A 22,223-nucleotide genomic window follows, 5' to 3' on the forward strand; every position below is an offset into this window, starting at 1 on the left:
TCCTTCTTTCCTCAGCTATTTGTAAAGCCTCATAAGACAGCCACTTTGCTTTCTTGCATTTCTTTTTCTTTGGTATGGTGCTGATTGCTGCCTTCTGTACAATGTCATGAACCTCCGTCCATAGTTCTTCAGGCACTCTGCCTATCAACTCTAGTTCCTTAAACCTATTCTTCACCTCCACTGTATATTCATGTGATCAAGGTCAAGCCTGAATGGCCTAATGGCTTCCCCAGTTTTCTTATGTTTAAGCCTGAATTTTGCGATGAGTAGCTCATGATCTGAGCCGCAGTCAGCTCCAGGTCTTGTTTTTGCTGACTATAAGGAGCTTTGACTGCAGAGTATATAATCAATCTGATTTCTGTGTTGCCCATCAGGTGATATCCACATGTAGAGTCGCCTTTTAGGTTGTTGGAAGAGGGTGTTCGCTATGACTAGCTTGTTCTCTTGACAAAACTCTATTAGCCTTTGCCTGGCTTCATTTTGTTCTCCAAGGCCAAACTTGTCAGTTGTTCTGGTCACCTTTTGACATCCAACTTTGGCATTCCAGTCCCCTATGATGAGGAGGACATCTTTTTTTGGTGTTCATTCTATAAGCTGTTGTAGATCTTCATAGAACTGGTCCACTTCAGCCTCTTTGGGAGAGCCAGTTTGGTGTAGTGGTTAAGCGCGTGGACTCTTATCTGGGAGAACCAGATTTGATTCCCCACTCCTCCACTTGCACCTGCTGGAATGGTCTTGGGTCAGCCATAGCTCTGGCAGAGGTTGTCCTTGAAAGGGCAGCTGCTGTGAGAGTCCTCTCAGCCCCACTCACCTCACAGGGTGTCTGTTGTGGGGGGAGAAGATATAGGAGATTGTAAGCCGCTCTGAGTCTCTGATTCAGAAAGAAGGACAGGGTATAAATCTGCAATTCTTCTTCTTCTCTTCTGCATCAGTGGTTGGGGCATAGACTTGGATTACTGTGATATTGAATGGTTTGCCTTGGATATGGACTGAGATCATTCTGTCATTTTTGAGGTCTAGGTATGGACCCCTGTATAAGCCTCTAACAGTATTGTGAACTATATAGGGCTTAAAAAAAAAAAAAAAGCAGGAATGCACAGGAACATAGTTCCGGCAGGCTTGGTGTCAGGGGGCGTGGCCTAATACGCAAATGAGTTCCTTCTGGGATTTTTCTACAAAAAAGCCCTGCGCAAAACAATGGTGACACCAGGGGGTGTGGCCCAATATGCAAATTAGTTCCTGCTGGGCTTTTTCTGCAAAAAAAAAAAAGCCCTGTGACTATATATCCGTTTTTTGTATTTATTTGTAATAGTTAATTTTCATGGTTTAATTTTTAGGTTTCGCCCTCTTCCAGGATTCTCTCGTGGTTGCAACCTCCAGGAGGTGGTTGGAGATTTCCCACTATTGATCTCCAGGAAACAGAGCACCTGGAGAAAATGGCTGCTATGGCATGTGGACTCTATGGCATTATATCCCTCTGAAGTCCCTCCCCTCCTCAAACCTTGCCCTTCTCAGGTTCTACCCCCCCCAAAAAAAAAATCTCCAAGTATTTCCTAACCTGGAGCTGGCAACCCTAGTGTTTATTCTTTAACTTGCCCCCTGCCAACTGTGCCATCCTGCTGTCCAGAGCTCACTTTGTAGCAGGAGCTCCTTTGCATATTAGGCCCCACCCCCCTGATGTAGCCAATCCTCCAAGAGCTTACAGGGCTCTTCTTACAGGGCCTACTGTAAGCTCTTGAAAGATTTGCTACATCAGGAGGGTGGGGCCTAATATGCAAAGGAGCTCCTGCTACAAAGGGAGTCCTGCTGCTGTCTTTTAATGATACTGATAATTTCTCCATGAACAAGCTCAGTCGTTGAACTTCCTGTGTTTCAAGGTGAAGATCAAATATAAGCGGATTACTCGGTCTGTTAAAGCCATACTGAGCAGCCATAAACACCTATCAAACCAGTTTGCATTCATTTCCCCCCAGAACTGTGCATATGCAAAGATACTGACAATTCAAACTGATCAGCAGACATTAGTGTCATTAAAGGACTACTTAGACAAACACTGAAGGGTAGGATTTATTGTAACGCAGCATTTATTGACGATGATGACTGATTTAAGTGATTTGTGAGGGATCTAATAGTCTACTGAAGCAATCACCTGCTGAGTGGAGCAATTACGCAAGGATGGGAGGGTGGCCGAACTCTATTGGGCTGTGCAAGACTGGGCATGCAGGAAAAGACCATTTGCTCTGCACTGGGTGGTTAGCAAGGAATAGAGGGAAACAACCTGCCAAGCGCCCATGAACAGACTGATTCATCATCGGTCATTTTGTAAAAAAAATAGGTGCTGGAGCTCATTTGCATATGCCACACACCCGAAGGCATCACCGGAAGACATCACCAGAAGGCGTACTAAATTATAGAAGCTCAGCATCTACCTTAAAATGCTTCTTGAATTAAAATTGGACTGGATGGACCATTGGTTGGACTGGATGGGCCACTATGGTACCATAGAGTTTTCCCTCCCAAATTGCTAGAGCATCCGGGAAAACCATAGAGTTTTCCCAGAAACACCTAGAGTGAGTGACGTCATCGTGCCAGTGACGTCGGGGGAGGTTCCCCCCACCAGTCCAATGTGGGCCGGCGAGTTGGGAACCTCCAGAGTGGGAGAACCCCCTCCTGGTCCAGGGGCTTGGCAGCCCTACTGATGTATCCAATCCTCCGAGACCTTACAGGGCTTGGTACAGGGCCTACTGTAAGCTCCAGGAGGATTGGCTACATCAGAGGGGTGTGGCCTAATATGCAAAGGAGTTCCTGCTACAAAAAAAGCCCTGTGCCTTTAATGCTTTTTCCACAGTGAAGACAGACAGAGGTGGATAGCCATGTTGTTAGAGAAAGCTGAGTTTATGAACAATGATCAAACTTTTTCCTTTCTTATGCGGGATAGAAATCCAAATGTTGCTAAATCCCGGACCTCTTATCTTTTTGTAATTCAGCATAAAATGAAAATAAAAAACCTTTAATAATTATAGTGGATTTAAAAGGAAAAGGACAGATCCAAAACAAATTAGTGTGGTTCAGTTTAAGTCTGTGGCCAGTAAAACCATTCAATTGAAGGAAGGGACATTAGGACTGTGATAGTTTGTGGGTTTGGTTGTAACTAGAAACTCTTGTTTGCCAAAGAAGCTGAACTGTGCCTAGGAACAGGGGCAGGGAAAGAAGCACACAACCCAAAAGATCCAAGCTTGTTTATGTAACAACAAATGATATTGTGTTGTTCTGCCTGAATGATGCCCAGTCTTTGCACCGTTGACGTCGACAACTTGGGCTGATGCCTGCCCAGCCCAAAGCGACTGCACAACCAGAATTGGCTCGAGAGATTGTGGGATGAAATGCAGCTTTGCTCCTGAAGGGATTTGCACTTCCTCTCATCTATCTCATAATTCTAAAATGAGAAATCAGGAACACATACAAGGGAAGATGATTATATAGATTAGATCTCAGCTTGATACAGTTTTTTTTAATTGCTGTCACTTAGCCTGCTCAGAAATACATATTAATTTGCAGATTTATTTTCAACCTAGAAGGATTTTGGCATAGATATTCTTTTTTTGAAATAGAAGAGTGTACTGTGCTCCTCTGTTACATGTATCCCTGGCAGATTATATCAAATCCCTCTCTTTGAATGTTGTACATGATTAATGAATAGCAATGCTAACAATAATGGCCTGCAGTTTTAGTCATGGCTTTTTTTGTAGCAGGACCTCCTATGCATATTAGGCTCCACCCTCCTGATGTAGCCAATCCTCCAAGAGCTTACAGGGCTCTTAGCACAGGGCCTACTGTAAGCTCTAGGATTGGCTACATCAGGGGTGTGTGGCCTAATATGCAAAGGAGATCCTGCTACAAAAAAAGCCCTGGTTTCCCTCTACATATTGAACTATCCTTCTTGTTGTTTGGTGCACAAATTTTACTGTAAAATCTCTCTTAACCAGGAGTGGAATTCTAGTAGGAGCTCCTTTGCATATTAGGCCACACACCCCTGATGTAGCCAATCTTCCAAGAGCTTACAAAAATGAGCCTTGTAAACTCTTGGAGGATTGGCTACATCCGGGATGTGTGGCCTAATATGCAAAGGAGCTCCTGCTAGAATTCCACCCCTGCTCTTAAGTAACATTATCCATGAAGTTCTGTGTAAGCATTTTCAGTGGTGGCTCTTCCACCCTGTGGGATAATCTCCCTGAGGAGCAGTGTTCCCTCTAGGCTGAGTTAGTGTGAGCTAGCTCACAATTTTTTAGCCTCTGGCTCACACATTTTTGCCTCAGCTCAGGAAAAATGGCCCTAGAGCAAGCTAATTTATGCAGTAGCTCACAACTTTAATGCCAATAGCTCACAAAGTGGAATTCTTGCTCAAAAGACCACAGCTTAGAGGGAACATAGCTGAGGAGGTCAAGAAGGCCAAATAGAAATGTTGAGGAGGGCATTTTCATTAAGGAATCATCCGAGCCTGGCAACTAAGCAGGGGTGGCCCTGGTCTGTATTTGGATGGAAGTCCACCACAAGGCCTACCAGGGTCTCTCTGCAGAGGCACGTAATGGCAAACCACCTCTGAATGTCTCTTGCCTTGAAAACCCTAGCAGGGGTGGCCAAACCTGCTTAACATAAGAGCCACATAGAGTAAATGTCAGATGTTTGAGAGCCGCAAGACATGAATGTCAGAGATTTGAGGTCTGCAAGACAGGCAGGGAGGAAAGAAGGAAGGAGGGAGGGAAGGCAGGCAGAAAGGAAGGAAGGAAAATAGATTGGGAGGGAGAGGTGGAAATATAGCAACTTTAAAAGCATTCTCCAAGCCACCAACTTCTCCAAGCCTGCCAATGGGGCTGGGGCTGGGGCTGTTTTGAGAGCCACACAATATGTGAAAGAGCCACATGTGGCTCATGTGCCGCAGTTTGGCCATCCCTGCCCTGTGAGGTTGTCATAAAGTCAGCTGTGACTTGATGGCCAAAAGGGAAAAAAAGGAACATCTAGTGAATAGAGAATCTACGCAGTAATTATAGATCCACACAACTCTGCACAACTCTGATGCAGAAAAAGTCAGCACCCACATTTCTGGCCATTTACTTTGATATTTCTCATTTTAAAAGGGAAGATTGTTTTTGCAGTTTACAATTACCACGTCCAGCCACTGTGTGGCATAATTAATTCAATTATTTTCCATACTTAGAACTCATTGCGATGTGCAATCCAGTAGTATAAAGATTCTCTTTCTCCAGCATGAATACAAGTTTTCTGGTACTAATTTAGAGAAATGCAATAGTTCCCAACATACTGTGGCAAGTTTAACCAAAGTTTTATCATTAAAATACTTTGGATAGTGTATGAAAATACTTTTTTGATGCCATATGCCTCCAACAGCAGCCCTTAGGAATGCAGCCAGTAGACCCTGTACTAAGAGCCCTGTAAGCCCTTGGCTACATCAGGGGTGTATGGCCTAAGATGCAAAGGAGTTCTTGCTACAAAACAACCCCCATTAAGGTGATGTATTAGATAACAGAAGCAACTGTTTCCTCTTTTATAAGTTTCAATGAGAGATATCTTTATGGTATCAGTTTCCTTCACTGTTGAGAAGAAGTCTAAAATCAGAGTCTCTCCCCCCGCCCCCCCTTTGCTGGCTGTTATAAAGCAAAACTCTGACACAAAATAATAAGAGACATGACGGAATAGGCCCCCCCTCCCAAACACATTAAATGACAATAACCCATCTTTTATTTCTCACTGACCTGTGTCAAATTGTTCAGGGCCTTGATAGCACCACAAACAATTCTTTTCATCTGTCAGCATCTTGCCTCAGAAAATCGTTAGCACTATTTACCTCAGAAGGTTAGGCTAGTGGTACAGTTGCCAACTCCATATTGGGAGATTCCTGGACATCTGGGGGGGTAGAGCTGGGGGACGGCAAGTTCTGGGGAGGGGAGGTACCTCAGTAGAGTATAATGCCATAAAAAATACCCTCCAGGGCAGCCATTTTCTCCAGAGGAACCTATCGCTGCAGTCTGGAAATCAGTTGTAATGCTGGAAGATCTCCAGGTTCCATTTGGATGTTGGTACCCCTAATTTGTGCCACAGAAGTGACTGCATCACATTAACAGGGAATTCTAGTATCCTCCCCAAAAAACTGTATAGTTTTGCCATAGAGTTTGGGGCATGTCCTAGAATTTCCTCCCGACACAATGATGTTTAAGGTTGCCAACCTCCAAGTGGGGCCTAGAGATCTCCTGAAATTACACCTGACAGATGACAGAGAGCAGGTCCCAAGGAGAAAATGGCTGCTTTAGAGAATGTACTCTGTCGAATTATACCCTGCTGAGATCCTCCTCAAACTTCATGCTCCCCAGACTCCACCCCCAAACCTCTAGGAACTTCCCTGCCCAGAGATGGATACCCTACTCTGGGGTCATCAGAGAAATGACCAAAGGCCTGACTCCCTCCTGGTCGAATTCTCTGCTAAATAATATCTAGGCCCTTCAGGATGTGAAGCAGATTCTCAGAGCCTGTAAGGCAGAGATGTTCCACCAGGCCTTTGGCTGAAAACAGTGATGGTTGTATCCTCTGGCACTCCTATCTTCTACCCCACCCCACCCCTATTTCCTCCCCCCCCCCCACACACACACACAATGAATGTCTGGCTCTCCTGGATTTCTTATTGCCATTTTTAGTAGTACTGATTTTATGGTTTTAAATTAGGGTTGCCATTCCCCAGGTAGGGGCAGAGGTTCCCCCACTTGTGTGCTCCTGCCCACTGCTGACCAGATAGGAAGCCACACTCCCAACAGCGCTGGTGGCAACTGCCCCTCTGCCTCACCTCCTATGAGATTCAAAGGGCCCTCCATATTATTGGCAAAGAGCATCTGGCCTGCCTATCAGCTGAAGGGCCCTTTAAATCTCTCTGGAATGGAGGGAGAGGGGCAGTAGCCAGTCCCAGGAAGCAGGCACTGCATTCCAAAATTCACCACTTGGAGTTCATGCTTGCAAAAAACCATTTAAAGGGAAGGTTCCCTTTTATTTTCTTTTAAGTAGCAGCTGCCGGTGCCTGAACTGCAAGTCGCAAAATCACTCCTTTGCAGTTCAGGCGTGCAGCACCTGCTTGCAAAAAACCAATTAAAGGGAACCTTCTCTTTATTTTTTTTTAATTGGGATCCCCAGTGCCTGAACTCCAAGTGGCAAATTCACCACTTGCAGCTCATATGTGCACAGCACCAGCTTTCCAGATGTGATGACATCATTTCTGTGTCATGTCATCATCTCGGGAAGTCCCCTCCTCCTCCTGGAATGCCCCTCCCCAAATCTCCCCACCGGAGAGAAGATTCAACCCTATTTTAAATTATATTTCTATTGTATTAATTTTATATTGTACACTGCTTTGAGCCTCATTTGGCAGGGGAGGGCAGTCTAAAATTGAATGAATAAATAAATAAATATACTTTTCTCTTCCCCTCATCCACCCACACACTTTATGAAACAAACCTAACCCATTCCATCAACGAACTACATTCCAGCACCTTATAAAATGTGAACACTCATAAAGCACCTTGCAAAGCTCGTCAATACACCAATAGCAATAAGGCTAAAGAGAGAGACCACAAGAAATCTACCACCCAACAATCCTCATTCAGAGAACATGAGTAAAAAATATTGAAAAATGCTGGAACAAAGGATACAAGGAAAGAATGAAGAGAAACAGATGGACAAGTGTCTGAGAGAATAACAAAGTTACTCCTGGGCCAAAAAAATCTTATCTAAATGGGAATCAGATGGCCCAAGAGCATTGAACGTGGTGGACGTGTTGTGAACATATCAGAATAAAGGGGTTCTGTGAAATACACAGTAGGTAAGATGCAGTGGAACATTTCCATTGTTGGAGGGCAGTCGGTTTTTGACAGCTTCCCCCTCCTTCTGCAGACCTCCAACTCCCCTCTCCTCCTCTCTTCTTCCCATTTATCAGTAGCAGCATTTGGGAGGGCATTTTGGGCTGAAACAAGGGAGGGGGGGAAGAAGTCCTACTTTGGTGAATGCAATCCCTTTGCATGCCATTGGTTGAGTCCACTCATTTCTCCCACTCAAGTGGCTGTTGCTACACAGCCAAGCTGATTCTGTCAGTAAAAAGCAACCAACCTTGGTTCTGGCAGTTTCTGGCTCTTCCTATTCTCCCATTGGCTGAGTTCCCTGTCTCACTGCTTCACAGAGGAAAGAAACTCTTCAATTAGCTGAGGGAGGGAGAGGCAGAAAAGAGCCAGAGAAAGCCTTTTCTTGATTGGCTGAGGGAGTAGGAGGGAAAGAGCCAGAGAAAGCCTTCTTTTGATTGGCTGAGGACTACTTCTCCTCTGGAATAGAAACAGCCAGACCAGATACAGTGAAAGAGAGATGGGGAGGTAAAGCAAGAGACAGAGATTGATGTCCTGTGCTTAAGACCAAGTCCAGTGTAGGGGAAGCAGGCAAATTGCCTTAGGATTTTCTTTGGTGTTCCTCTGCACACATTGTATTTATTTTACTTGGTTTTTATATCCCATTTTATGTTTCCCTATTACCTTATCTTGTAAATAAAGTTTATATATTTTTCCATAAGTTTTGTGCTTTTACTTGGTAGACCTGGGACCTGATAACATACTGACCAAAGAACCTATGTAGTAATCTTTTAAGTTTTTCCCAAGTTATTGTATTTTCTCCCTTCCCTTTAGCAGGCCTCTAGGGAATGGCATATACTCCCTGGGCCTGGATGTCTGTTATGACATGTCAGCAGCTGGGTGTTTAGTAACAACAGCTGTGAGTCTTGATACTACCTCACAGGGTTGTTGTGCAGAGCAGAGGGGGGAGAGGAGAATGATGTAAGCTGCTTTGCCCCACCCCCGCTGTGGAGAAAGACTGTCCTTTTCCTATGTAGAGGCTGCAGGGAGGGGGGAAGTGATGGAAAGCTGATGTCAGAGGGACAGATAAAGGGAAGAGATAGGGTTACCAACTCTAGGTTAGGAAATTCCTGGAGATTTAAGGAATGGACCCTGGAGAGGGTGGGGTTTGAGGAGGGGTAGGACCTCAGACAATGCCATACACTCCACCCTCCAAACCAGCCATTTCCTCCTGGGAAACCATTGTTGCCAATCTCCAGGTGAGGGCTGGAGATCATTCAGAATTACAACTGCTCTCCAGATGGCAGAGATCAGCTCCCGTTGAGGTGGGGGGGGGGGAGTGAGTGGGAAGACAGCAAGGGTGGGAGGCATTCACTGAGAGCCTCTTTCTAGAGCCTGTTGTATTTTTCTTCACGCCGGGCCTTATCCCTAGTAAATAGATAAAGCTCATTGCCCTGCTTTCAAGCTTCCCAAGGACATCTCTTGGGCACTGTGGGAAACAGGATACTAGACTGCATGGACCACCGATTCCAGCCAGCTGGGCTGCTCTTATGTTCTCAACACCATCTCTTTTTTGTGCTAAGAAATATAAAAAGTTCTGCAGTTCTGGAAACCGGTGAGTCAAGGGCCTTTATTGGTCCTCACCTGCTGCCCCCCCTAAGGTCCTAAGGCTCAGAGTAGGCACAACTTTCTGCACTCTTAATGCTTCTTCTATTCCCCTTGCACCCGTTGCAGCCAACACTTCTGACACCACATGACTTCTTTGTTCCTTGCTTTTCATCCTGCTCAGCTCCATGGCAAGCGCTGATCCCCTGTGGCTCCTTCAAATTGGTGACTGCATTTGAAATAAAAGATCAGCAGAATGCATGGCTTTGCACCTCTCCCCCCCCCACCCCCGCCTCTCTTTTTTTGGTCAGGTATGAAACAACTCTGGTCAATAAAAGACAAATGCCCCGATGCACACAAAACTTTCCTGTCAACCAGGGTTTCTCTATTCACTTCTGTGGAGGAGACGCTCCATGCGTGTTAAGCATGAGCTCCCCTTTTAACTGGGAAAATCCAATTGTGTCTGTACCAGAGAGCACATGAGGCTTTGTACCCAGAACATGGTGTAAGGCACTGAAAGGATGGTTATCAGTGTTTTTAAAAAATGCTCTCTGTGGAACACCCATCTAAAATCTGTCCGATGAAACCGGCAGGACATCAGAGCATCTTTCAAATCCTGAAAATGAAGAGGCAGGCCTAACATTAAAGATAACATAGATCTTCTTTTAACTTATACTTTCAGGTACATCAAGCAGACAGGCAACAAAAGGAGTGACGAACCTACTTGATAATGTATAATAAAGGAAACATCTATTAATATCGATGACTGTGCTTAAAATAAAGTGAAGTCTTGAGGGGATGAAGACAAAAGCTCTTTTCTTGAGAATCTAGAAAAATCTCCATCAGTATATTACATAATTTCTGGGGGGGGTTGTAGCAGGAACTCCTTTGCACATTAGGGCACCCACCCCTGATGTAGCCAATCCTCCTGAAGCTTACAGAAGGCCCTGTACTAAGAACCCTGTAAGCTCTTGGAGGATTGGCTACATCAGGGGGTGTGGCCTAATATGCAAAGGAGTTCCTGCTACAAAAAAAGCCCTGCATAATTTCATAGCAAACATAACGAGACTGGGGGGGGGGGGGCGGGGTGCAGTGGACTACGTGAAGGCTCTACCTTGACTGGTGACATCCAGCTTGGCTCAAAGTCTTTTTTTTTAGCCTCATCACGAAAGATAGCAATATATTTAATTATTGTATAACTTTTCTCAAGCCCATTTAGGCATCTTTGTATCATAGGATACTATTACAGCGTTGCCATGACAACACTAAGTTGTGAAGACACACTCCGTCGGCTCTGCTTTATGATTAAAACCACTCATTGAAAACGGTGGGAAATGGCAGACATAATGGGTTGGGTACGCTGCATGGGTGAAAGTAGGCTGGATTTCTTATCAGTACTGTCTCCCTTGTTGGCTGCTCAAAGCAGAAGATGGAAGGTGACACTTTGGCTCTTTCCATACTGGCACTCAGTCTGAGCATACTTTCACCTGTGGTACAATGTCTTGGGCTTTGTTAGTCCGTATGGCTTTTTTGTAGCAGAAACTCCTTTGCATATTAGGGCACACCCCCTGATGCAGCCAGTCCTCCTGGAGCTTACAGTATGCCCTGTAATAAGAGCCCTGTAAGCTCCAAGAGGATTGGCTACATCAGGGGTGTGTGACCTAATATGCAAAGGAGTTCCTGTTACAAAAAAAGCCCTGTTAGTGCATATTTTCCCCTCCTTTTTTTTTGTGGTAAAGCTGTCTTTTAAATGAACAATATCATGCTTCAGGAATCATGTGGGAAACTGTATTAGCTTCTTTAGCCTCTAAAAATGTTTTGGTCTTCCCATATACGTTAAACAAATTGGCTTGTTGAGAAAAAGGGGGAGAGCCTGTAGTCCCATCAGAGGAAAAAAACCCACTCAGCTGCTGCTTTAATGTGGTTTCCAGAGACTCCGAAAATTAAGAACTGATGATGCCACAGTGCTTGCAACGTTCCCTGTGGCACAGCTGGAGAGCGTAGATGTGCACTTTTAGCAGCGTTTGTCCAAGATTTCCTAACATTTGTATGCATAGCCACAATACAGGCATGCAGGTTTTCTTGGTGTTCATTTTGTTGCCCAAGTTTCATTGGTTTTCATTACATTTCTGCTGCATGTGCTTCTTTTTGTTATTTTATTCTCACCAGGGAAATAGCCCCCTCCTGTCCTTCTGCCTCCACTTTTAGATTTCTAGTGGTATCTGCGGCTTCCCAGACTGAGATCCAGTTTGATGTAGTGGTTAAGTGTGCGGACTCCTATCTGGGAGAACTGGGTTTGATTCTCCACTCCTCCACTTGCACCTGCTGAAAGGGCCTTGGGTCAGCTATAGCTCTGGCAGAGGTTGTCCTTGAAAGGGCAGCTGCTTGAAAGTCCTCTCAGTCCCACCCACCTTACAGGGTGTCTGTTGGGGGGAAGAAGATAAAGGAGATTGTGAGCTGCTCTGAGACTCTGAGATTCGGAGTAGAGGGCAGGATATAAATCCAATATCATCATCATCTTCTTCATCTTCTTCTTTATCTTCAGCAGCAGCATCTTCATCACCTTCATCATCATTTTCATCTTCATCTTCATCATCTTCTTCTTCCAGAAATAGTGGATCTAGAATTGCCAGGTCTCCCCTGGCCATCTGTGGGGATGGGAGGGAGATCTGGATTGAGAAACTTGTGGAGATTTGGAGCCTGATGCGGACATAGGGTTGATAACCTCCAGGTGGTAGAAAGATGGAGGTATTCCACTATTACAACGGATCTCCAGGCAACAGAGATCAGTTCACTTGGAGAAAATGGCTGCTTTGGAAAGTAGATTCTATGGCATCATGACCCACTGAAGTCTCTCCTTTCCCTAAATCCCAACCTCCTCAGGCTCCACCCCACCAAAAAAACCTCTCTAGGTATTTCCCAATCTGGAACTGGCAACCTTGAGGACAGGAACCTCAGTCGGGTACAATGCAATAGAGTCCACCCTCCAAATCATCCATTCTTTCCAGGGGGGAGGGAGGAGAGAAAGGGAAGGAAGGAAAATAGATGCAGGAAGGAGAAGAGGTAGAAAGAAAGCAACTTTAAATCTGTTCTCCAAGCCACCGGCCAGCTGCCTTGGAGAAGGGATTTAAAGAGACAAATGCCTTCTCCAAGTCAGCTGATGGGGTAGTGGGAGCTTTGAGAGCCACACAATATGTGTGAAAGAGCCGCATATGGCTCCCGAGCCATGGTTTGGCCACCCCTGCTCTAGAGGTAGGTTAAGTCTCTTAAGGTCTAACTTGGAGCTGGACCTCTATATTTCCTGATTTTTCAAACATGATTCCACCTACTTGGGTTTCCCCATGTGAATGGAGAGACAACAGCTTCTGTGCATTGCAAAAAAAAGGGTCCCATGGATGCTTCATGTTGATTTCCAGTGAAGATAGCTTTTACACATCTCAAAAGGTAATTTTCACACACATAGTTGCAACAACAATCCCCTTCAGTTGCATCTGATCAATGATGTGAGAATCACGTGCCTAGCAAGCCAACAAATTAGGTAAGTCTGATAGATATTTAAATTAAACTTGATAATCTTGTAAAGAATATTCAACACAAATTAGAAAAAAGAAGCCTGAAGGATTAGGTCAAATCACTATATCCATGCAATACATCCTAATGGAATGTTTTCTGTGTGGGAATAGACAGATGAAGGCTTTGAATGGAGAATGTTGACTTCTTATAACATCCCATCTGTTTCCAGTCCAATCAGTGAACTGAATACGTACACTCATTGTCCTCTCCTCCTGAAACATCTGAATGCATTTACTGACTGCAGTTTTTATAGCTGCATTTTGTACCATAAGGAACCGCCATAGAATGTACAAAAGGATTAGTAGGGTTGTTTAAAACCCAATGAGTCACCAAACCACAAAGTATTTTGTGAGAAAAAGGGACAAGAACAAAAGAATCTTTCTTTCTTGCTTGCTTGCTTGATTTCTTGCTTGCTTTCTCTCTCTCTCTCCTTCCCTCCCTCCTTTTTCCTCTCTCTCTCCCTCCCTCCTGCCTTGCTTCCTTCCTTTTTCTTTCTCTCCCTCCTTCCTTCCTTCCTTCCTTCCTTCCTTCCTTCCTTCCTTCCTTCCTTCCTTCCTTCCTTCCTTCCTTCCTTCCTTCCTTCCTTCCTTCCTTCCTTCCTTCCCTGTATACCTATTAGACACTGGTGGACAAAGAGAAACATTATGTTTGCCTAGGAGTGTCAAGATGTGATCAAACACATTTTAAAAAATTGAAGAGATAAAGTTAAGCAGTGTCTGCAATATTCCAGTGTATATAAGAAGCAAAGCCGGTGTAAAGACACAGTACTGTTAGAGCAGGAATGGAAGAGTTGACACATTGCTCAGAACGCCAGCAGCGATGTGTGTCACTCATGTGCTTGAGGGTGTAAGAAAAAGACCCAGAGGTTCAGGGTTTTGTTTTGGGTTTTTTTTGCTTTGTTGTTACTATCGACAAGTTGAAGGAATTAAAAGCCTACACCGCAGACGACATGCGGTGCATGGGAGATTCCCGAGGGAAAAGCAAAAGCATTTGGCAAGGAGCTTTATTAAATTGGGGCTGTGCCAGGGAACTCAGCAATGTCAAAAACAGAGCCAAACTTCTATGGGAAAAGGAGCTGACAGGAAACTACAGGGGCACTACGTTTTGCTTGCTGCCGCCGCTTGATAACTTGGGTCCATGCTGCACTTGCCGCCTCAGCCTCTGCTGCTTTCCACGCTGTCAGCATTTGCTTCTCTCTCTCTTCTCGCTGCTGTAATGGAACAAGATCTGGAAACACATGGGTGCACTTTCATTTTCAAGTCCAGTGCATTAATACCAGCTTTCAAAGGCCTGCCAATATCTTCACACAGGGACAAATGGGGACAACAAAGGGGGGCCCTTGAAAATGCTGAGCAGGTAGCGCTGTGAGGCCCATTTGGATCAGACCCGGGTTCAGCGGCTACATCAATGGGGGTAGACAAGCCAGCCTCCTTTAGGGTCATAGAATCATAGAGTTGGAAGGGACCTCCAGGGTCATCTAATCCAACCCCCTGCACAATGCAGGAAACTCACAAATACCTCCCCCTAATTTCACAGGAACGTCATTGCTGTCAGATGGCCATCTAGCCTCTGTTTAAAAACCTCCAAGGAAGGAGAGCCCACCACCTCCCGAGGAAGCCTGTTCCATTGAGGAATTGCTCTAATGGTCAGGAAGTTCTTCCTAATGTTGAACTGGAAACCCCTTTGATTTAATTTCAACCCATTGGGTTTTTTTTCTTACCTTCTAAGGCCACAGAAAACAATTCCACACCATCCTCTATATGACAGTCCTTCAAGTTATTGAAGATGGTGATCATATCACCTCTCAGCCGCCTCCTCTCCAGGCTAAACATGCCCAGATCCTTCAACTTTTCTTCATATTGATATTGGCTTCCCCTCTGGAATTCATAACCTGAAACAGGGAGCCCACTTTTCATTCACAGTCATTTAAGAGTAGGATTGCCAGACACTCACCCTTGGTGGAGGCGGGGGTCCCCTGCTGCCAGGCCCTACCTCCCCACAGCTGATCAGCAAGCTGGCAGGGGGGCACTTAACCCCCAAAAGAGGGAGACGCACAGTGTCATGTTTACATCACTGCTCGTGTGACCCAGAAGTGACACCATCACACCCAGGATGTTGGGGCGGCACTCTGATATTTCAGAGAAAACTCTGTGGTAGAAGCCAAATTTGCCATAGAGTTTTTGCACAGATAGCAGAGCATCATTCTGACATCCTGGACATAATGATGTCACTTCTGGGTCATGTGGGAGGTGACATGGAAACATCCTGTACATTGGATGGGCAACCCTAGAAGAAGGAGGAGGAGGAGATTGGATTTATACTCCACCTTTCACTTGGAATCCCAGAGCAGCTTGCAATCTCCTTTTCCCTCCCCTCCCCACAACAGACACTCCGCGAGGTAGGTGGGGCCGAGAGAGTTCTTTTGAGAACTGCTCTTGAAAGAACCGCTCTGAGAGAACTGTGACTGATCCAAGATCACTCAGCAGGTGCATGTAGAGGACTGGGGAATCAAACCCAGTTCTCCCAGATATGCACTTAACCACTGTGCCAAACTGACCTACTTAAGAGGGATCCTAGGGACTTTAGAGTCCATAACCACTTACACATAATCCTAGTTTATTATGTTCCCCACTAGTAGTAGCATGAAGGTTTCGAAGCATCGGCTTGACTAGAGCCTACATGCATGGACATCATCTCTTCAGCCTAGATCCAGGCCAAGCGGACTTTGAGCATTGTGAGCAAGGCAGGGGCTGCTTGTCTCAACTTGTTCCTGACTGCCAGTGCCCTGCAAGTAGGCTTGCCAATCCCCAGGTCCCAGCGGGGGTTCTTCCACTTTCCCAGTCTCCTTCCCGCCCCCAGTCAGCTGGCCGGCGAGGGGAAGCCCCGCCCTCAAAGCCACATGTGATTCTTATCCCCTCCGGAGGCTCCAGTCTCCGATTGGAAAGGCTTCCTCTTGGGATGGAGTGTCTGTGTTACTTGGAAGAAGTTGGCTGCAACTCGTGAGTAGAGAAGCCAATCCCTCACTTCAGAGTCACCAGAAAACGAGTGGGGGGGAGGAGAGGGGAGGAACGTCTGCTGAGCACTTCATTATTCCCTATGTGGAGATCGATTCTCATAGGGTATAATGGGGAATTGATCTGGAGGTTTCGGAGGCTGTGGGGGAGCTGTTTTTTGAGGTAGAGGCACCAACTTTTCCGTATAGTATCTAGTGCCTCTCCCCAAAGTACCTCCCAAGTTTCAAAACTATTAGACCAGGGGGTCCAATTCTATGAGCCCCAAAAGAAGGTGCTCCTATCCTTCATTATTTCCTATGGAAGGAATACATTTAAAAAGGTTTGTTGTCCCTTTAAATGTGATGGCCAGAACTCCCTTGGAGTTCAATTATGCTTGTCACACTTTTGTTCCTGGCTCCACCCCCAAAGTCCCCAGATATTTCCTAATTGGACTTGGCAACCCTACCTGCAAGGGCAGTAGCCCACTAGGAACTTCCCCAGTAAGTTAAAGGGTGAGTCCAGCCCACCTGAAGTTGATTTCCTTGCTGATTTTCTTCTACTCATGTTCCCTGGGTGCTGGTGTCAAGCCGCTGGCAGGTCTGATGATCTCCCCCTAGAGGTAAAAGACAGCATTTGTCTTTTAGTAGTGCCAGGGCTATTTTTGTAGGAAAAGCCCAGCAGGAACTCATCTGCATATTAGGCAACACCCCCTGATGTCACCATTGTTTCACATAGGGCTTTTTTGTAGAAAAAAGGCCCAGTAGGAACTCATCTGCATATTAGGCCACACCCCTGACACCAAGCCAGCCAGAACTGCATTCCTGCTCAAAAAAAGCCCTGAGTGGTGCCAACTAATAACTATTTGCTCTGACGTGGATGGCCAAACTAGCCCTATGTCATCAGATCTCATAAGCTAAGCAGGATTGGTCCTGGTTAATACTTAGGTGGGAGACCACTGGCAGATCTGTTGTTGTTGATCATGGTTGTTACGCAGAGGCAGCCACTGGCAGATCTGTTCATCTCTGTGTCTTGAAAACCCTACAGGGTTGCCATAAGGTGGATGAGACTTGGTGGCACTTTCCACCACCATTACCTATTTGTTAAACTTCTGTGGATGCGGGGCTTTTTTTTTTTTTGTAAAAAAAGCCCAGCATAAACTCATCTACATATTAGGCCACACCCCCTGATAACCATTGTTTCACACAGGGCTTTTTTGGTAGAAAAAGCCCAGCAGGAACTCATTTGCATATTAGGCCACAACCCCTGATGTCACCATTGTTTCACGTCAGGCTTTTTTGAGGACAAAGCCCAGTAAGAATTCATTTGCATATTAGGCCACACACCCTGGATGTTACCATTGTTTCAAACAGGGATTTTTTTGTAGAAAAAGACCAGCAGGAACTCATTTGCATATCAGGTCATACACCTCTGGTGCCAAGCCAGTCAGAACCGTGTTCCTGCTCAAAAAAAGCCCTGTGTGGATGCGTTCCTGGATAAATCATACATGCAAATCTCTTTTGTAAAGACAGAGTCACTGATTGAGTTGCCAAGGTCAAGTCGTCACATGTGAAACCATTTGTTTTCAACCAGCTCATCTTACTTTTCAAATTCCTATAGTGAAGATGTCCTTTAAAAATAATATGACTAAAGCATCTCACAAGAATAAATAGCTAGTGCCACAATGGGGACTGTAATTAGTTTCTAATTTTCTTTCCCATTTCTTAGAAGTTGCCTTGTGATCTCTATTCCTTACTCTTTTTCTCATCCCACTCAATTTCTTTTCTTTGTTTCCTCTTCACTTTGCATTGAGTATGCACAGGGGTGGCCAGTGGTAGCTCTCCAGATGTTTTTTGCCTACAACTCCCATCAGCCCCAGCAACTGGCCATGCTGGCTGGGGCTGATGGGAGTTGTAGGCAAAAAACATCTGGAGAGCTACTGTTGGCCACCCCTGGAGTATGGGATATTAGATATAAAATCATGGCTTTTTTTGTAGCAGGAACTCCTTTGCATATTTAGACCACACACGCCTGATATAGACAATCCTCCAAGAGCTTACAGGGCTCTTATTACAGGGCCTACTATAATCTCCAAAAGGATTGGCTACATTAGGGGCGTGTGGCCTAATATGCAAAGGAGTTCCTGTTACAAAAAAAGCCCTGTATAAAATCCATAGCTCTCAATAAGTGCAAAGGATAAGAAAGACCAATGCTGTTTTATTTATTTATTTAAACATTTCTATCTCACCTCTCCTTTAGGTTCAAGAGTTTGTTTCACCCACTCCCCACAATTCCTCTATCATACAGCCCAATAGTTAATATGCATTAGTCCCTGTTTCTCTCCTGGTCAAAGGTGATGGACAGGAGTGGAGGAGCTGGAACCAACAATAGTAGAGATTAGACATAATTCCAGCCAAGTTTAGGGTTGCCAGATCTTACCTGGCTACCAGCAGGGGACTTCAGTCTTCTTCCTGAGGTTGTTTGGCTTTGTGCGTGCACCTCAATGATGTCACTCAGAAGTGACATCATCACACCAGGCATGTCATGCGAGGGACACTCTATCATTTTGGGGAAAACTCTATGGTCATCATAGAGTTTTTACCCAAATGCTAGAGCGTCCCCCACATGACATGCCTGCTGTGATGATATCATCTCCTGGTGATGTCATTGCACCAGGCATGTTGGGCGCACCATTGCTCTTTGGGGGTGGGGCTCCACCTGCCAGCCAGCTCTGTGGCAGCAGGTTGGAGGCCCCAAAAATGGGGGAACCCCCACCCCATTGGAGGAATGGGAACCTTAGCCAAGCTTGAGGATGGACTGAGGCCTTAAATACAACTGCAAGGAGGTGGAGATGCAAGCCCTGCCCTCCAGGTTCTTAGAGGTGCCACTCCTGATCATGGTGGCCAGTACTCTGAAAATGTCCTTGGTGGTTTGAGGCTCTGGGGGGAGACCTCAGGAACTGTACTGGGAAATGGGTAGGTGGTTTCATAGTCCAATTTCTAGTCAAAATGAGGTATCACAGGATGAGAATGTTAGTGTAGGTTCCAGGGGCTCCTCTTGCACATCAAAGTTCCTGGGGGAGGGGGGGTTTGAAATGCTTTTTTTTCAGTAGTAGCCTCACCTGAGTCTTTGGTCTCTTTATCCAATGAGGAAGAGTTCATACTTTGGTCCATGATTTTCTTCAATCCTTGTCAATAACAAAAGCATTGCTATTGCACACACATGGGAAGGTGCAGCATTGCTATTGCACACTTATGGGAGTGTGTTCTACAATAAGTAGAAGTAGAAACATTGGGACAGGATTGCTAGCCTTCAAGTGGGGTCTAGAGAGCTCCCAGAATTACAACTGATTCCAGAAGACAGAAATTGGCTTCCCTGGATAACATGGATGCTTTGGAGTGTAGATTTGATGGCTTTATATCCAGCTGAGGTCCTTCAGCTCTTTAAGCTCTACAACCCAAGCTCTACATCCCCAAATCTCCAAGAATTTCCCAACCCAGAGCTGGCAGCCCTACATTTGGGGGTTATGCTATTGGGCTATTAAGCATTCTTGAAAGGTTTTTTGTTTGATTTATAAAGCTGCTCTGATCAGTTTAATTTGCCTCCAAAGCAGTGTAGAGGAAGCTACTGCAGAATAAGTGAAGACAACCTCCAGAGCCTTCAGCAATATGTAATGGGAAGAGGGAGAGCAAACTAACTCCAGGTTGTAGGGTTGCCAGGTCCAACTCAAGAAATACCTGGGGACTTTGAGGATAAAGCCTGGAGTCTTTCCCATTCCCTAAAATAAATAAATAAAAATACAGCAGTGCCATTTCCCTGAATACAGTCTTCATTTCCCCATCCTCTTTTTTGCCTCCAAAGGGTTCCCCAGCAGCTGCAGTTCCACTAAATGAAAGTGAAATTTGTCATATCCCCACAAGTCCCTAGTCAGGCTTTGGTAGCATTTCCAAACAAGGTTTTATTAAGGGGGGGCACAGTGTTTGGGAGGGCACAGTGGAAGGGCTTCTAGCCCCACTGGTGGACCTCTTGATGGCACTTGGTTTTTTTGGCCACTGTATGACACAGAGTGTTGGACTTGATGGGCCATTGGCCTGATCCAACATGGCTCCTCTTATGTTATGTTCTTGAGGGACACACACATTCACAAAGCAGCCAAAATAAACAGTTTGCAAGCCAACACTTTTGTGATCTCACTGTTTTTTTATCTCAATGTGTCTGCTTCTACTTACTAACGTGTACTCACATTTACTCATGGGAGTTGCTGAATGTAACAATCTACTGTATTTTAACCAACTTCTTTAGACTGATGCAGGAAAACAAAAGTAAGGGAGCAGTCTATGGAGTGGAGTTTTCCTCCATCCCACAATCAGGTTCTAGTTAACTATATACTATCCATTTTTCCATACAAACTACGGTAGTTTTGAAATGAATGCAAAACAGAGGGACTCTGTTCTCTTCCTTTCTCACAGGCTTCACACACTCACTGGGAAGAGCCAAGTGGTTCTGCCAGCTCATCCCTAGTCCCATACACAGCTTTCATCCTGCTGAAATTTAAAGGCACACACACCTTCCAAAACACAAGAAGTTTGCAAGCTTCATCTAAGCCTGCTAAGATTTACACATTGTGGCAGTTGGGGTGGGGCTTCCCCAGTCGACTAGCAGGCTGGCTGTGGACTGGAGCCTGCAAAACTGGGGGATCTCCCATTGGGCCCTGGGGGCTGGCAAACCTACCAGGTTGGGAAATTCAGTCCACTAACAAAGCAGACATTTTCTCCAGGACTGATTTAGAGATAGTTTAAATTCCAGCCAATCAATAGAAGAAGAAGAAGACTGCAGATTTATACCCAGCCCTTCTCTCTGAATCAGTCTCAGAGCAGCTCACAATCTCCTTTATCTTCTTCCCTCCTAACAGACACCCTGTGAGGTAGGTGGGGCTGAGCTCTCCCAGAAGATGCCCTTTCAAGGACAACTCTTGTGAGAGCTATGACTGACCCAAGGCCATTCCAGCAGCTGCAAGTGGAGGAGTGGGGAATCAAACCTGTTTCTCTCAGATAAGAGTCCACGCACTTAAATACTACACCAAACTGGCTCTGCAGTTCCACGTTGGGAGATGGGGGTGGGGGTGGAGATGGGGGTAGGGGTGGAGCAGAGAATAATGCCATAGAATCCACCCTCTCGAAGCAGCCATTTTCTCCAAGTGACCTTGGTCATCCAGAGATCAACTGTAATAGCAGGAGCTTTCCAGGTACCCCCTGGAAGGTGGAAACTCTACTCATCAGGCATATCTGATGTTTTTTAGTTTGAGGCCTAGCAAATGAGTAACACTGATGAGCAAGTGGGTGAGCATTCCCAGGCAGTTCAGTGACTAAATAGGTAAAAGCCCAAATTATGTCTTTAGTGGAATGACTTCAGTATTCTCTCGCAGTCTGAAAAGGTCCCCCATCCCTGAACAAACATGCTTTTCTTGGAGAGCCAGTTTGGTGTAGTGGTTAAGTGTGCAGACTCTTATCTGGGAAAACTGGTTTTGATTCCCCACTCCTCCACTTACAGCTGCTGGAATCGCCTTGGGTCAGCCATAGCTATCACAGAGCTGTCCTTGAAAGGGCAGCTTCTGTGAGAGCTCTCTCAGTCCCACCTATCTCACAGAGTGTCTGTTGGGGAGGGAGGGAGTAAAGGAGACTGTAAGCCACTCTGAGAGTCAGAGTATAGGGTGGGGTATAAATCCAATATCTTCTTCTTGGCTTTCTATGTTCCTGTCTGTCTGGGACTCATGTCCATTCAGTATTTGAAGCTGTTAGCAACCGCCACTCTTCCTCCTGGACATTTCCAAGTTGTTTATTAAGGCTACTAGGATGTTCCAAAATAAACAAAGCAGTGAGAAAGAGCTGCTTGAAGGCCTAAAAGTATCCTGTCTGCTCCAGCCAAAGTTCCGGGTTTCAGTTGCTAATTGGAGCATGAAGTCCTTTTCAAGAAAGCCGGCTCTTTCATAAAACATGGGTTCAAATGCGTTTACAAAATGAAGGTCCTTTTTTTGGTCTTGGATGCTGTTAATGTCCCCATCACTTACTTAGATCTGTTCTGCTCATGCACTCTTCCCTTGCTATGCTTCCTCCCTCTGACCCTTTTGGTTGTCTAGGAATAGCAAATCCAAATGTTCCCTGAT

The sequence above is a fragment of the Heteronotia binoei genome, chromosome 16, assembly GCF_032191835.1.
Source record: "Heteronotia binoei isolate CCM8104 ecotype False Entrance Well chromosome 16, APGP_CSIRO_Hbin_v1, whole genome shotgun sequence".
Classification (NCBI taxonomy): domain Eukaryota; kingdom Metazoa; phylum Chordata; class Lepidosauria; order Squamata; family Gekkonidae; genus Heteronotia; species Heteronotia binoei.